Source organism: Anopheles darlingi, chromosome 2 (assembly GCF_943734745.1).
Source record: "Anopheles darlingi chromosome 2, idAnoDarlMG_H_01, whole genome shotgun sequence".
Taxonomy (NCBI): Eukaryota; Metazoa; Arthropoda; class Insecta; order Diptera; family Culicidae; genus Anopheles; species Anopheles darlingi.
This window is the reverse complement of record NC_064874.1, coordinates 69,702,533-69,718,556: the sequence shown is the minus strand read 5'-3', so window position 1 is coordinate 69,718,556 and position 16,024 is coordinate 69,702,533. Positions and strand designations below refer to the sequence as shown.

Genomic DNA, 16,024 nt, shown 5'->3' with positions numbered 1-16,024 from the left:
TGTGTGAAAGGCCAACAGTGCCATGACTTCGTAGAGAGGCCAAATGGTGGATCAGCGTATGAGGCTACTTGGATTGGAGTAGTTCTGGGTGTTGCAGCAACCATTTTCTGTTATTGCGGACGTAATGTTGGAGAAGACATGATAACATAACCACCTAATCATCAATATTAATGCAGGGAGTGCTAATATGCAGTTTGCGGTTTCTTTTGAAATTCAAAATGACTGGATATTAACGCATAAACGTTACACAAAGAAGTGTGTTTGCAGGATTATCATTATTTAACTAATGATTAACATAATGAAGCCCTTTTATTTCTAATGCAACATATCCTTGTTGCTAATGGCATTCGAAAATACAACAACTAAAGCGATGGTTGATGTAGAAAAAAATTGATGTTTATTTTTACTCATGTTTGTTTGGATCATATTTGATGCTAATTTGGAAAACTCGTTGGCGTTTGAATATAGAAGGTTGGAATCTAAATGAAACCACAATACATTGCTTGATTTTTTGTAAACATTGTTTATATTGTAAAAAAGAGCTGCAAGGAAGAAAATCTGAACATTTGATGCTTTGTAATAAAACAATGTGTTCGGTACGTATTATAGATGATGGAAACGAAATAATAGAAGACTAAGAAAGTCTTGAGACTGAGTAAATAGGTAAGTAAAAGACCGATTCGTTCGCAGTGATATGCATAAGATGCCTCTATTATGTTTGGGGTGTTTCCATCTGCGCTCCATCCCAAAAACCGTGCCTAATAGAACGGTTCTCCATGGACTTTCGGACACACCGAATCCTCTTTAATTTCGTTTCTCCACTTCAAACCCTTGAGGCTCGACCAGTCGTTCTAAAAGCACGCGATCCACTTGTCACACGAGAGGCAGACACCTCTTGCGATGGGCTTTGCGGGGCAGAAGAGGCAGCAGGACGGTCAAGTGGTTGGAGCGTCGGCCGCGTCACATAATTTATGGCCGCGGTAACGGTCGTCGGCAAGCTGAAACCCTTTCCGCAACCCCACCAACCAACCCCTCGACCACCTCATTTCCAACCCATTCTCTTTGCCTCCCGGCTCGACCAACCGAGTGACCATGAAGGTTGCTGGGGACTGCGCGGTGATGAGCAGGTGACAGGCAACCGACCCTGGTGCTAGGTGGTGGCGAGGGCGGGAAAAATCACAGCCTCCCCAGACGCCCTCCCGTAGACGGAACTGTTAGCGAGAAAACAAACCATTTTCCTCGCTCGCTCTCGCGGTCGGTTGGACGGTCGGTCAAGATCATCGTTCGTTCGGTGTGAGTGAGTGAGTGTGCGCGATATGGAGACAGATCTCGGGACACACCTCGCGAGAAACAATCCTAATGAGACACTGGTATGTAGGTGGCCCCCCTGCTACTGTCGCGCTGTTGTGTGAGGAGTGCGGCAGGAAAACAAACCTAAAAAGAGACAGAGTGAGAGATATTTCTGGGGACCGGGAACCGGGGGAACCGGGGGAACCGTGAAATGGTTTCATGTTTCACGCAACGCACGCACGAATGACGACGCCGGTCCTGCCGTGGGGAGCAGGACTCATTACAAAACAATTACAGGTGCGCTGGTGGTGGCCGGTTGCTGGGTGTTCGGTTCTAACGACGGAAACAGAACACCCAACGAGGTGCCGAGGTGAGGCCATCTTTTACCCTTGATGTCGTGGAGGGGAGGGGGGGGGAGCTGAGGCGTCCACGGGTTCTGGGATGCACACGCGCTTAAACGGTTTATTTGATTAAGAGATAAGCGGACGCAGAGATAGCACGGGCGCGAAGGGTGTACGAGGAGCGTGCGAAATCGCGGAAGAAATGGATAGTCTCGCACCGTCGCGGGAATGAAAGTCAAGCTAGGTGAGGGTGAGAGGTGTTTATCTTTTTTTTTCGCTTCAACTGATGTGTGCTCACTGCATTTCTTGATCTATTTGAGCAGATTGGTGTGTTGTGAGGGTACTTTTTGTGAATAATACTTTCATAACAAGACGCAAGATGGTCTTCTCTTTATTACTAGTTCTTTTTTTATTTTCAATATTTATTCATTTCGTTTAGAGACACTGAAAATGATTCACACTGTGTGTATTCTGAAGAAGGATCCGTAAGTAATCGCCATCGAGGGCGTTCTATTAACAATTTAATGATGTTTCAAAGCCGAACTTCGATACGACCATACTGGGTATAGCCACTCTCTGATCCTGAAAAGTCATGAAACGAGACCAATGCGCAGAACTATTGTATTATTTCTTTGGGAATATCTGTTCGCAACTTTATTATTGAATTTTTAGATGTTATTATTGTTGCCGGATTGGAATTACTGGGACCATACTGGGTATAGCCACTCTCTGATCCTGAAAACTCATGAAACGAGACCAATGCGCAGAACTATTGTATTATTTCTTGGGGAATATCTGTTCGCAAGTTTATTATTGAATTTTTAGATGTTATGATTGTTGCCGGATTGGAATTGTAAATTGTATGTTGTATGTTGGAACCAATAATGTAAAACCGAAGCCAACTTTTCGTCTATTTGAAGTAGTAATCGTTGAATTCGAATGGACAATGCTTGAAAACCATAGCTCCATATAACTCATCTAGCTCATTACTTAAGGGCTAGATTATTTAACCATTTTTTAACACTTTATGTTCAGTGCCGAGGGTAGAGTGCAGCTTGTAAATAAGGAGATTTTTAGAACTACTGCAGCGAAACATGTTGCCAGCAGATGTTCATACATAACTACCCGCTAAACCTTTACGAAAGGTCTAGTCACATCTTCCTATTTAAAAGAACGATTGTTTTAGTATCGCAAGTTATTGTAATTAAAGGAACTACATACATTCACATTTACATGAACTTCGAAACCCGTACAACTGGATTTTGATGTTTATGCTCGAATGTTTGTTTGCGAATCCGAACGTTGCTAGCGCAATCTCTACTTTAATGAACTGAAATCAGACTTCAGGCTACGGGCTTCTCCGTTCCGGCTAGACGCTGGCACAACGACGATTACACATCAATCACGTGGCAGTGAAAGCACAATTAACGTGCCACGGCACCATTAAGGTATCGTGCGTCCTTGCTTCCTTCCTTACGGCGACCAACCCGGCCCGTGGGTGGGTGAGTGAGTGAGTGAGTGATATGCGTGCTGACGAGCGTGAAACGCGGCGAGTACTCCACTAGGAGGGCAGCACCCTCCCCGGGGTGGACACCGTCTGTTTGTTCGGCTAGCCGCGGACCTTCGCCGTGGATCCTCGCGTGGTATCTTTATGATCGTCCTCGGTACGTGTCTCGTCTAATGCCATTAAATCTCGAACGCTCCAAGACGCGCTTTCGCTGGTGGATTGGTAAAAGCTTCGCTGCGCTTTCCCATTTTCGCGATGCGGAGAGGACGAGTGCAGCGGATACGGTGGTGGTGCGGCAGTATGCTTAAAAGTGTCAGACATCCGCGAGTCGTGACGGTGTATTGCTGCAGACGCAGCGAAACTGTAATGACCATGGCGCGCGCCATTCACACCTCCGGACAGCACAATCTCATTTAAACTTCCCTCGTGTCACGAGCTGACGGTCATGAGACTTCCGCACCAAAAATGGAGTCTAGAAAACATAATTCCAAACCGGAACCGCTCGAGCGGGTCCTCCTTGAAGGATGCCATTATATTATGGCCGGGAATGCGTCCCTCCCCTTGGCTATGGTTCATGAATTATTCTTCCCATGCTGTCCGGGAGTCGCCTTGTCGCCAAGTCGCCTTGGTCGACCATATTTAGTAAATATAGTTTTCATTTCCCTGATAGGGAGGAAAACCATGGCACGGGCAGAGAGAGTAGAGAGTCTTTTCGATCGGTTACTGTACGGAGTGGGGAGTTCGCAGACGAGAAGTCGCAGTCACGGACGCACGATCCATTTCCGGTTGCAGCAAACAACCAGTAGTCGGCCAGTCGCGCACGTAAGGATGGTGACCGGACCGTGGCACGTCTTGCAAGGATGTCTTCCCTCTCTCCGGTGGCGGGTTCGTGACCCAAGAGTAACGGTACTCTGGAGGATTAATCTCGTGTTTAATTTTGTCAACCATCATAAAGCTCACGCCAGGTGAAAGGTGCCTCTCGCCCCCATCGCATCGTGACCGCGACCTGCGACGTGTCAGAAACGTTTCGCGCGTAAAGCACCTGTCACCGGCCATTTGCCAGTCCGGTGCCTTTTCCCCCTCCTAAGCAACTGCAGCTGTGTTGTTGCTGTTGTTAATTCAGTTATGCTGCGATGGGTTGTGGTGGTGGCCCCGGGATCAGAGACACGTTAACACACTCGTCTCGCCGAGTCCGGAGGTTCTTGTTTTTTTTTTGTTTCACTTGCTGTTGTTGATGCTTGCGCTCTTGTATTCCCTCCGGTTCCAGGAACGTCCAGAAGTGAGCGAAGATTATTAAGTTGTCACCGCTCGGTGCCACTTCTCCGCTCCGTTTGGGCCCCTTGTGCCACGCGTCACATCGATTTCGGATGTCAGGTGTTTTGCGTGAATGGAGTGCTGGATATGGTAGGTAGGCGAGGTAAGGTAGGTGTTAGGATAGCCTTTTCGGTAGCATAAATAAACCCAAACCATAAATCAATCACGTGACTTTCGCTGACCGGAAATGGCAGCCGGTATACGGCTAAGTCCGAGTGTGCCAAGGTTTGGAGGCGCTGTTCTGGAACGCTGGAACGCCGAGCTCCGGGCGTACAACGTCTCGTGACGTGTCGTGCGGTCCACCCCCCGGGCGGGGAGGAAATCGGTTCACTGCGCAGCGCTCCGCGTTTAATGCGGTCATCTGTATTTATGGAATAATCTGGTGAAGTGGTTGGACGAATTGACAGGTGCGGCAAAAGTGGAGAGATCAAACTGGGCTCGCTTTGGGAGGCAGAGATCTTGATCCTCTGACATGGCATGATTGTGACGTTTCGGTGTGGGCAGATGATGATTCAATACTCCCAGAGCACAACTTGTGTTGTCCGCTTGTTGGTGGAGCGGTGTTTCATCAACAGTTCCAATTTTGAATTGTTTTCGGTTAAAGTAGTTTTGGATTTGTGAGTGTTTGACAACGAACAATCGTTTATTCTGTTAGTGAAATTATCCAGTACTAGTCCGTAAATTACTTTATTATATCGAGTGAACGTTGCCTTTCCATTGTTATTGGGATGAAAAATCACTTACGATAATACAAGTTTAAACAAAAGGGAATCGAAGAACTTCTCGTGTTGGTTTTGAGTGTTTCGAAAAACACGGAACAGAATTTCTTGTGCGTAACATGAATATTCGGCAATATTAGATCACAACTAATATAATGTTCGGTTGTGACTGTTTGTTGTTAATTGGAAAGTGTGTTATGCTGTTTATATACAATTTACTTGGAAGGTATTGACATGTTTCGGATGGATTTTGAAATGTTGATTGAAACTAGACATCGATCAACTATTCAACCATCGATTTGATATGATATACGTTACCAAAAACAAGGATTGGTAGGACATTGCACTGCACTGGGACAGAGCCAATTAAAAAGTATGCGATGATGCATACGTTAATGATGTAACTAATCTCTGTAATATTGCTTTAAATTTTACCTCCATTGGCTCTCGGAAGGAGTGACACATATAATACGAGGAATAAAAGGAATGATTGAAAAAGTTCTGTACATCGCACATTCAATGTCCTATTTAATCTAGTTTAAATAACGGAAATGGCGGAAAAATAATGGCGAACAATAAAAAATAAATTTACAACGGTTACATAAATGCTTTCTCTTAAAGCTAAAAGAGTGATTGTAATAGCACAGTGCTGGCCAGGCTTAAGTCTATTGCAGTATAAATCGCATGTTTCTTCACTATTCTTGTGCAAAATCTGAGAGTTCCAATGCTCTATATTAAACTATCGATTGCAATCGACATTGAAAGGTTGAAAGATCGTAAACCTATTTAGAAAAATTGTTAAACACCCAATATCGGATTGGTAATTGTTAACGCGCCCCGCCCGGCGTTAGCATCCAAAGCAACCGCAGTCGATACAGTGGAAATGATATGGTAATAAGAGTCATACAATCATTTTAACCTATTACCCCAGCAGCCTCGGTTGATTGCCCGGTAATCCGATCGCTTTTATCGATCGATATACCCCTCTCACCGCGATTCTCTGCTGCCGGATTGGCGGCATTGGCCATCGCGTTCCACATCCACAATCCAGCGCGAAATGCGAGGCCAAAGTTTAAACGTTTGTTGGCGCAAACTTCCTTATCCTGAATCATTCTCATTTCCGGTAGCAGCCCCGTTTACAGGCTGCTGACGCTCTCACGGTTTCCCCCCCACGTAACAACCCAATCGCGTAACGCGTAACTTCTATTCCTCCCTAATTCAATACCTAATGCTGCACCAACCCGGAACGCCACCAAAAACCGGAATCGTGGAAATCGCAGACGGCCAATATTTTGTGGCTCGGGAGGCTCGGGCAAAAGTTTTGCTCGAGTTCATTAGACACCAGACAGAGCCAGGCCAGGCCAGGCCAGGCCATTGTCTCTGCTACTGAGCCGCTACCGCAGCCGCTTTCCCCGGAAAAGACGTCGCGTTCCAGTTGGGAAGTGTGAAATTGAAATCGATTTTGAGACATCGACCTAAATCGATAAACTTTCCGCTTCTTCCGCTTTCGGAAAGTAAGGTTTGGGCCACAACTCTCCCTGTTCCAGCCCTTCAGCAAGGAGCCATTCCTTCAGCTCTGCGATTCTGCCCTCATCATATCATTAGCATTACGGTGTTGGTCGATGGTGGGCTTCAAGTTGCTCGGAACGCGGTCTAGGGCGCCGGAAAAGTTTATCAATTTACTTCGCTCCACCTCGCCAGCCCTCGCCCTCCGTTTATTGGCATTATCTGTTCGATTAGGAAGGTTCGTCGGTATTTTCCACGCCACGGATCACGCCGTGACCGGGCGCGAAGGCTCGCCATTTGATGGAGCACCGTGCGGAGGGTTCGGTGTTTATGACGTATCGCGTCAGGGGAGGTCTTTCTGTATCGGTTGGATGAGTTGTGTGTGGTGTCCTCACTACGCCTGATGGACTGCGTCATCAAGTCGTTGGTAACTCGCTGCGTTGCTGCTGGTTCCGTCTCAGCTTGCATCCCTTAAGTGATGAGTGATTACGGGCCTGTCCTCGCGGTAACGCGGTTGGAACCTCCATTAGCCAGAGTGTGGCACGATAAGCGCCCGCTCGCGCTGTTTCTACCACATTGACAGCCACCAAATGGATGTAGTGCCGGATGTAGTACACCCGGGGCCACTAACACTGGTTAGTGTTTATCTGGTTACTTCGCGGATAGGACAAGGCGAAGAGGATGCGAGATATGAAAAGTGAAATTGAATTCATGGGTCGTCGTTTTCTCCATTTGCCCCGCGTTCGGCGTTATCGGCGTCGGTGCATGGACGGTACCTTCCGGTGCAGTACATCAAGCGAGAGTTCCAGTAAGAGAGCATAGAGCACCCAGAACATACCATCGCAATGCAAGGCTTTGGTCCTTCGCCTGCATATGTATGCTAATTGACAGATTTTCCACCGGCGGATTGGACGACGAACGGACGGTACGGAGCTACTCGCGGGCCAAATAGATTACAGCCGCAGGGAAATGGCCGGCCCCGGCCTCAAGTGAAGTAGGTCGGTTGTCTCACAGATCCGCATGTCCTGTGTGTTGCCCAGATGAGGTCTTCCGCTACCCCCGGGGGCGGTTATTCTTTCACTTGAGAGGAGAGAAAAAAGGGATTCGCCAGCGTGGCAGTGGTGGTGGTGGCACCATTTGAAGATTAGCTGGAACGTTGGAGAATTGTGCGCTCCGGGACATTGCACGGTGAACATTGTGACGCATATGTATGTCGTCGTCGTCGTCGTCACGAACTTCCCGGGGGTGGTGGTGCGAATGCTTTGTAGAAAAAAGGGAACATCAACAACAGTAGGCATAGTGCGTCGATGGCAGTCCGAGCAAATGCGATATCTGCATAGTGGGTGTAAACGGGATTTTTCATAAAATATTAGAAAACGGTTCTCTTCCCGTACGAACATGGCAGTTGCCGCTAGTCACAACAGTTGGATTATAATCGTAATCTATTTTTATCACGCTGCTCGATCTTTTCAATAGCAAACAAGAAGCGAACGAAGTAAGTAAAGTCGTAAACATTTTTTGCACTACATTCCCGTGCAGCACTCCAGGGTATAGTTGTGCTTGCGGAAAAGGCCGGAATGCTGCATCCAGCGCAGGAGCGTATCCCACCACCGTTCTCGCACGTAAATATCGACATAAAAAACCACGCCAGACCTACCGACAGCACGTGAGTTTGAGGCGCTTTTCCGGTAATGATTAAATTTCTTTCATTCATTTCGTGACGCGCGACAGGATTTTCGTCCCAGCAACAGTGAGCGAGAAAAGGGCACTGGGAAAGGGGGTGCTGAGGGAGATTGTGCTCGATTTGGCACGAAATCAAACTGTTGAGCATTCCGCATACTGCTGCACGCGACCACAGCGACAGCTCGCTCGTTCAGTGGTTGGTTTTTCCGTTTGATATTGTGGCCCCCCTCCCCACACCTCCTTTTTTGATGAGCCCGTTCCGCTCGGTTATGCATTATTTATGGGCAGAGCATAAAGCATAATTGATCATATCGTATGATGGATGGGGCGGTGAAGAAGCGGGGAGTGCGAATAACTCGATGGGACGTGTCGGCTTCAATAAAAGGTAATAAAAAAGAGTGTTGGCCACTTTGCCGGGGGTGGGGATGCCGTGGGCCAATATTGCTGCATATTTGATGCTGCCGAACAGCGGCACCGGTGGTGTCGATGGTGTCGTTAGTTTTTTCTTCCCCAGTGAAGGAGAAACTGTAAGACTTACCATATTGGACTGCTGCTTCTTGATCTTGATTGCGTAATCTTTGAGGATAAACGTTAGAAACGCTTCTAGGATCATTTTCCACCGATGGTTTCCGCTAAGAACGTTCATATATCCATGACCATCGTGCGTGTAACCATGTTGTGTTTGTAGAATATTTTCATTCGAAACATCAAAGAGCGTTCGCTTTGACACGTGGTTTAAATGTTCGCTCGTGAAGAAAATCATCTAATCACGTTAATTACATCTGAACGCTTGGTGTGTCGGTGCTGCCGAGCCCATTGGTTTGGCACATCATGTTGGGTGGCGTGAAGTGCGTATCGGGGACAGGGGCTAGCGGTTGTTTTTCCTGCGTTTCGATAGAGACGCCGCAGTCGCGGGGTTTTGTGCTATCGGTAGGATTTTGATGGAAAATTAAAGCGACGACGTGACAGGCTGCTCGATAAAATCCTAATTACGCTAACGCACATAAACCTGGCACTAGTAAGTGGCTCTGGATCGGTTTTGTTGGAATAATTTGCAACAAAAAAGGGAGATGCTTGTATCCTGAGTAATTTTGTTAGCCAATTTTATATGCGTTGGATCGATAAACATAAAAGTGCGATGATAATCTACATGTAGCATGCTTTCTATGAACAAGCGGTTCAATATGGATAAAGCGCTATGTTGTATCACTACGAATATTTGTATATGAGACACATGTGCTTTGTAGAAGTAGTATTGTTTCATTAAATTTGAACATAATTTCTGATAATAATAGGTGTACCAGAGTGAAGTTAAGCTATTTTGATCTGGTTTCCTTATCAGTGATCGCTTAGAGTTATGATCAGGTGGAACATTTAAAGTTTACTTTCAATACTAAGTTAACGCATAAGTTATTTCCAACTTTCACGGAACACTCACGTTAAATATAGTTGCAATAAAAAAGTGCTTGCACCGGCCCCTATTTGATGTTAACCTTAATTAAAAATTTAAAACATTTAGACAGATTCATCGGTCAGCATAATGGCCTACCGGACGGTTGATAAGCCGAGTGCAATGCTCTGGACATTTACTCAAAAAACGTGTTTTGCGCAAGATCTATTCCCGCATGATAAGACCTGCCCCATTTCTGTAATGCTAACGGACAGCCGCACCGATAAAGGTTCATCAGATTATATTCATTTTACATGATGTTTGACGTTTTCTGATGGCGACCGGTAGGGTCAGCATTTTTGTTTGATGTTTTTGTGAACGAAATTGGGTCTTTCGGACATTCGGATCGTTTCGTGATGCACCGAGCAACGTTTGCTGCAGGGTTCCATCTTACGGGCAGAATGAATGAATCGTTTGCAGATTGTAAGGAAGAGTCGAGAAACGAATAATTTATCTCTGGGCCAACATCGCTCCCTCCGGTCACTTACGTTAAACAATTGCTTGACATTGTTAAGCTCTCGGTGTGTGTGTAAGAGGTGAAGGATAAATTGAAAATTCATCCAACAGTTTTATTGCCTCTGAACAATGGGAGGCATTTAGCAGCAATTGCCACCATTTAGCGACCGCAGCAGTAGCAGCAGCAGCAGCAGCAGCAGGAGCAGGATCAGTAGCAACATCGGTAGCAGGAACAATGCAGATGTATCGCTATCACCGAGGCTGTACTGCTACGGTTGCGCATACATTAATCCTGGGCTTTTCTTTGCGAGGCAACACCAACGCTACGAAGACCAAGGAAGACTCACCAAAGTGCACTCGCCAGTAGCTCACTTTGTCCAGGGCGTAGAGTGTACCGATGAAAGAGATTCGCTTAAAAATTAAAACCTAATTAGTTTCTATTTTTCATTGCACTTGCCTTCATTGCACTACGGTCAACTACTGGCCTATGCTAGTGTCGTTCGAGATAGTGTAGGATGCGGACCGTGTGGAAGTGTCCCAGTTGCACCTTGACATGGAACGCACTCAGTGCACGCCAGACCGAACCGGTCGAACGGATGCGGTCGGCTTATGCTTCGACGCAACATGGCCGGCCATTCCGTTGTCCGTCGTTGATGAACTCCTCCATATATTGTCCTCCTGCAGGCATGCTTTAGGGCAGGTCCGGGATACGGATGTTGATGGATGGTGTCCATTAACCATTAGTGAACCATTCATCATTCAGTAGCAAAGTGTAGCAGCAGCAGTGGCAGCAGCAGCATCAGGCTGTGAAAGGACCACTTCCAGGCAGGATGTGTGCACGACAGGCTTAACTGCCTGCCCGGTGCATTCCAATGCGAGGCCCTCTGGCATCGTCCAACACACACACACTTCCGTTGACATGTAATCGGATTCGGTCCGCTCTCAACCGGCTCATCATCATTGGACCTTAACGCGGCGCGCGGTTTATCCGAAACTGCTTGAAAACGACCGAATCCAAGCCGTTTAATCGATGCGGACGGAGTATGTGCCTTTGGGTGTGTGTGTGTGTGTATCCTCTTTTCTAGCTAGTGGCTGCGGAAGGATTGGCGGAATACGCTGCCTCGTTGCTGCCCCACCGTGACGCCCGTTATCGTCGGTGTTGATGGCGCTAGATTGATGATTTACGGTTGCCACGTATTAGGGATAATAATTTGACCTTTCGCCAAACTACGGACCATCGCAAAATGTGCCGAATCCCTCTCTGAAACCGCGGTCAACACCTTGCCTCGAACTCGCGGTGCGATCACGCGACCGGCGCTTGAGCATAAACATATCAGCTTCGTAAATTTTTAATCTCGCATAAAATTTGATACCGAGCATATACCGGTGGAATATCTCGTTCTCTCTCTCTGTCCTGGAGTGAAATCGGGCCCACCCTCGTCCTTCGTACGACAGATCTTGGCGAAACAATGCACGCCCCAGCGCCAGCGGGCTCGTTCCGCGTGACGTGTGGCCGCGAAGAAAGTGTGTGACGGCGTGAGACAAAGGGCCAGAAAATCGGCTCGCAACTTTACGAGCCCATTAAAACACAAACGATGTGTCATATTTTCACCGCCATCCGGTTTACCATCCGCCAGCTGCCAGCCAAGCCAGCTCACGCCACGGAAATGTCCACGAAGATGGCACGGAGATGGATGGTCCAAACCCTCGCCCCATTCTACCTGGGTGCCGGGGTGTTGATGTTGTTGTGAATGATTGCTGGTACGACTGACAGGTTAACGTATGTTTTACCGACCGAAACAGGAACAGGACGGCCGGCCGGCCAGCTGCGTGTGTGGAGAATTTGAAAAGGAAATGGAAATGAGGACGTGTAGCGCAGGGATAGCGCGCGCCTCGCGAGCGTCATTGACGTCAAAGCGTTAGGTGGCGGCCGGAATTGTGTGACAAAAAGCAGCCATTATCGTGTTTGGTGGCGGTGCGGTCTGCAGTCTGAAGCACCTTCCATCGATTATGATTTGATTGCGGTAGGTACGGGTTTGGTTCGATTGTGTGGTTTCGGTTCCCCTTCGGGGAGTTGGCCGCGATTGACGTTTTCGACGCGGCATGAAGTGAGTTTTATTTTTTTGTTGCTTTGATTATTTCAATATTGCGTGTTTGGTTAATGGTTGGAAGTATTGGATTCCCAAGAGGCGTTTAGTATCACTTTGGGAGTGGCACAAAGGACGAGAATTAAGGTTCGATTGGAGCAGGACTATCGAAAAACGAATCTAGTGTTTTTTATTCATTTTTATTTTCTTAAATTCGCTAGTTATGAATAGAGTAAACTTCAATAGTTTAAAAAGTTTGTTTTTAAGTGGTACGACGATATTTGCGAATTTTATTCATTTATCATATCATAATACTTCTCCAGGTGAAACGCTTACTTGCGGCCAGGTGTTATAAATTACGAGATGTAGTCTAACTTGAAAACTCTAGTTAAACCTATACATTATTTGCTGGACTTGCCTTGTTGACTATACTGGGACGAGCTGACACAAGTAGTTCCCATGATCAAGGATCCTGTAGGTTAGAAGCTTATCAGATTAAAGGTTGGTCCTTGTTAATATTCCATATTGCTTATCACATAAATGTTCTGTGTATGATTTTAACCTGCTCGCTCTATGATTTAGACGAACTACACTAGATGATAGATTAGCAAGAAAAGTATATTATTAAAAATATTTTAATATCATTTCATACAAATGTTGAAATGCCTTCAAATGTGTTTAGTTTGATTTTTGCTTCAGCATGTGGCACATTTCTCAATGATTTTGGGCAACAGCACCTCCGCGATATTGTTGCATAACCGTACATCTTATGAGTAACATTAAGATCCTTAAATGAGGTAAATATGCAATATAGTGCAGCGACTCTGGATCACCGCGCGATCCAAGCGCCCACCGTCCAGCTTATTGGCATTTCAATGAGTACTCTCGGGCCTACGATGCCCCGCAGCGTAAAGTTTCAGCATGTTTTATATGCCATACGCACATATAGCGCTACATAAGTGAGCTTTCAGCATTTGAGCTTTTTCCATGGAAACAGCAAAAATAGTCGAAACTCGAGCAATGAAATTACATCCCGCGCCGAACGGCGCCGAGAGCGTCCAATATTAGCATCTCATGGCGCGAGATTGCAAACAAGCACACATATGGGAAGGTCAACCGGAAGGGCCGGAAATGCCAACACAGTTCGTCAGTCATTCGGCAGGTCAGGAACGAGGAAAGGAACGTGGCTTTTCGCTCCCCTCGAGGGTGTGACTTATGGGTGTGAGTATGGATGTGTGTGTTTGGAGCCCTGTAATGGCGCCTTCAGTTTTTCATCAAGCACGGTACGTGCACACCACCATTGTTGTCCCGTGTGTGAGCCCGAATTGTGTGAATGGTGGTGGTGGTGGTGTGTGGCATAGTTGATTGGGATTGGGAAGCGACTCTCGAGCAGCTCGAGAGGAGCAGCAGCAGCAGCAGCAGCAGCGACGTTCAGCGCGCCTTGTGCAAAGAGTGGCTTAAATGAGGAAAGTTTCGCCGAAAATTAGTTGGACTGTGTGCAGCGTGGGCTCCCGGCAAACATTGGCACAGCATATCCGGCTGCCTTTTGTGGGTGCGGAAGTTTCCCTCCGCGAAATGGAAAGACTTTTTTGATTTCTTCTCTTTCTTCCTTTTCTTTGTTTTCTTCGACATCGTGATATCGCGCGAAAGGTGAATAAAACATAAAATTTTATGCGCATAACGAATGCGACTCCCGGTTGCGACAAACGGGACGATGTTTTCGTCGCCATTGCACCAAGCTCTGGTGTGAGCGACGCATTTTCACCATGACACCAACCGAAGCGCTTGGGTGGGGGAGAAGTAATACTGGAAAATGTTCGCGATGCCATTCCGAAATGCGGACCGAGTGCTTTCGGTGTCACTTGAAATGTGCCACGGTGTACGGTTCCAAGTGGAACGGAACGAAAGGAGACAACAGGGTAAAGAATGCAAGACTCAAGTACATTAGCGTAGTTCCGTAGTGCCGCGCAGTCCACCCAGTGGTGTCTGTGTAACACTGTAAATGCCCACCTTCGTATGCATCCCTTCGCTGGCTGGGCACGCCAACACGGCCAGGTTTCGGTGCACTTTTAGGCTTCTTCGATTGCGGCCACCAGATAACAGCAATCCAGATAAAAACAACTCGAAACGAGTAACCGAATAGTAGCCGAGAAGTCGAGAGGATGTCGAGAGAAGCAAGTTTCACGAGAGAAAGCATAAAAAAAACCAAAGGAGGCGGCCACGGGATGCCACGGTAACTTGGCCGCAGTGCGGAGTAGCAGCGCGCACGCCACCCACAAAAGCCGGACCGGTATTTTATCGTGCAATTCTCGCGCACAGAGAGAGTTGACTACCTCGCGTGCACACACGCGGTATGCTGCATGCTGCACTCGAACCGGGGGGTCGTTCGAATTCGAGCCAGCACAGAAGAGTCACACCGAGGGAGGCTGCCAATCGGAGCGAGGAAAACGGCTTATATGATCTGCACATTTATTTCCGGGCTCCGCGGTCTGGGCTGGGGACTGGTTGGTTGGATTCGCGGAATGTTTGTGGCGCAAATTTGCTCGCTATCGTGCAGTAATCCATCCGATGGGCCGGGCGGGCGGGCAGGCGGGTGTGTGTCCAGCCGGTCTGCGGCAGCTCGTACGGTGTGCGGTTTAACGAGCTTTCGAGTTCTTACGGGGGCCACGCGGATACGGACTGTGCCACGGAGCATCTACGGAATATGCTCCGTGATGCATCGTTCTGAAGGTTTGGTTTTGTAGAAAAAAGGTATAAAAAACAATCTCCGGCAAGCCAGCCAGCCAGCCAGTTGGTCGAACAGAAAGTAATGGGTCAGCAAAACGTAGAATTGGCTTTTACGGAGGGTAACAAATAAGACCAAAGCGAGATATAGAAAGAGACAGTGTCACTGTTCCTTTTGCTCGGTGGAATGGAATCCTTTTTTGGTGTCGGTGCAAAGACAGTAGCAATGGTGGTATGCGGATGTTATACGGAGAGTGCATTACTGATAAGCTGCCCGTCGCCTGCTCTGCTGACTGGACAATAAATTCCTGGGCATCCGATGATAGATTGATGATCTAATAGTTTAAAGCGCACTGTGGAAAGTGAGCTAAGAAATCTTTTTCTTTGCCTGTAAAATACGATGAAAGGTTGAGTGAATATTTAATTACGTAATTGAGGGCCAATTGTGATGCGAAAAGAATTAGCATTTAAATCTTCTTGGACGGATAAGAGTGCATAGAGACTGAACATTCCGTTCGAAAAGTGGTTTGAAGCAACTTTTGGAAGTAAATTAGTTTTCTATTTTCTCCGCAAAAAGTGCATTTAGCACATAATTTAGTTCGAAATGACTGAAACAGCATAAGAGAAATAAGTGGAGATTTCAGTAGACAATTCAAGAAGATAAATAATTGGAAAAAAAAATGGTAAAGAAACAAAAGCATAATTAGTTTGAACATTTAATCATATAAAAAATAAAAAAATAGAAACCACAAGCTCGATATGGAATTATGATTCGAGTTTCAGGATCGTTCCATCATTTAATCCAGTTTCCATCATTTCATGTAGATTATGTCATGTCCTTTTTTACTCTGCTCATCCGGGAATTTTAGTGCCATTTTAGTGCTATTCGAGAGTGTTATTCAAATGAAATATACCGCTTCACTGGAAATTGGTAGCAGATTATTGAA

General features: G+C 46.7%; 1 protein-coding gene across 3 annotated transcripts in view; it reads right to left on the bottom strand.

Moving 5' to 3' along the window:
- Positions 1–16,024, bottom strand: part of LOC125952409 (uncharacterized) — a 310,728-nt gene that overhangs the window by 112,621 nt on the left and 182,083 nt on the right. The window lies entirely within an intron of this gene.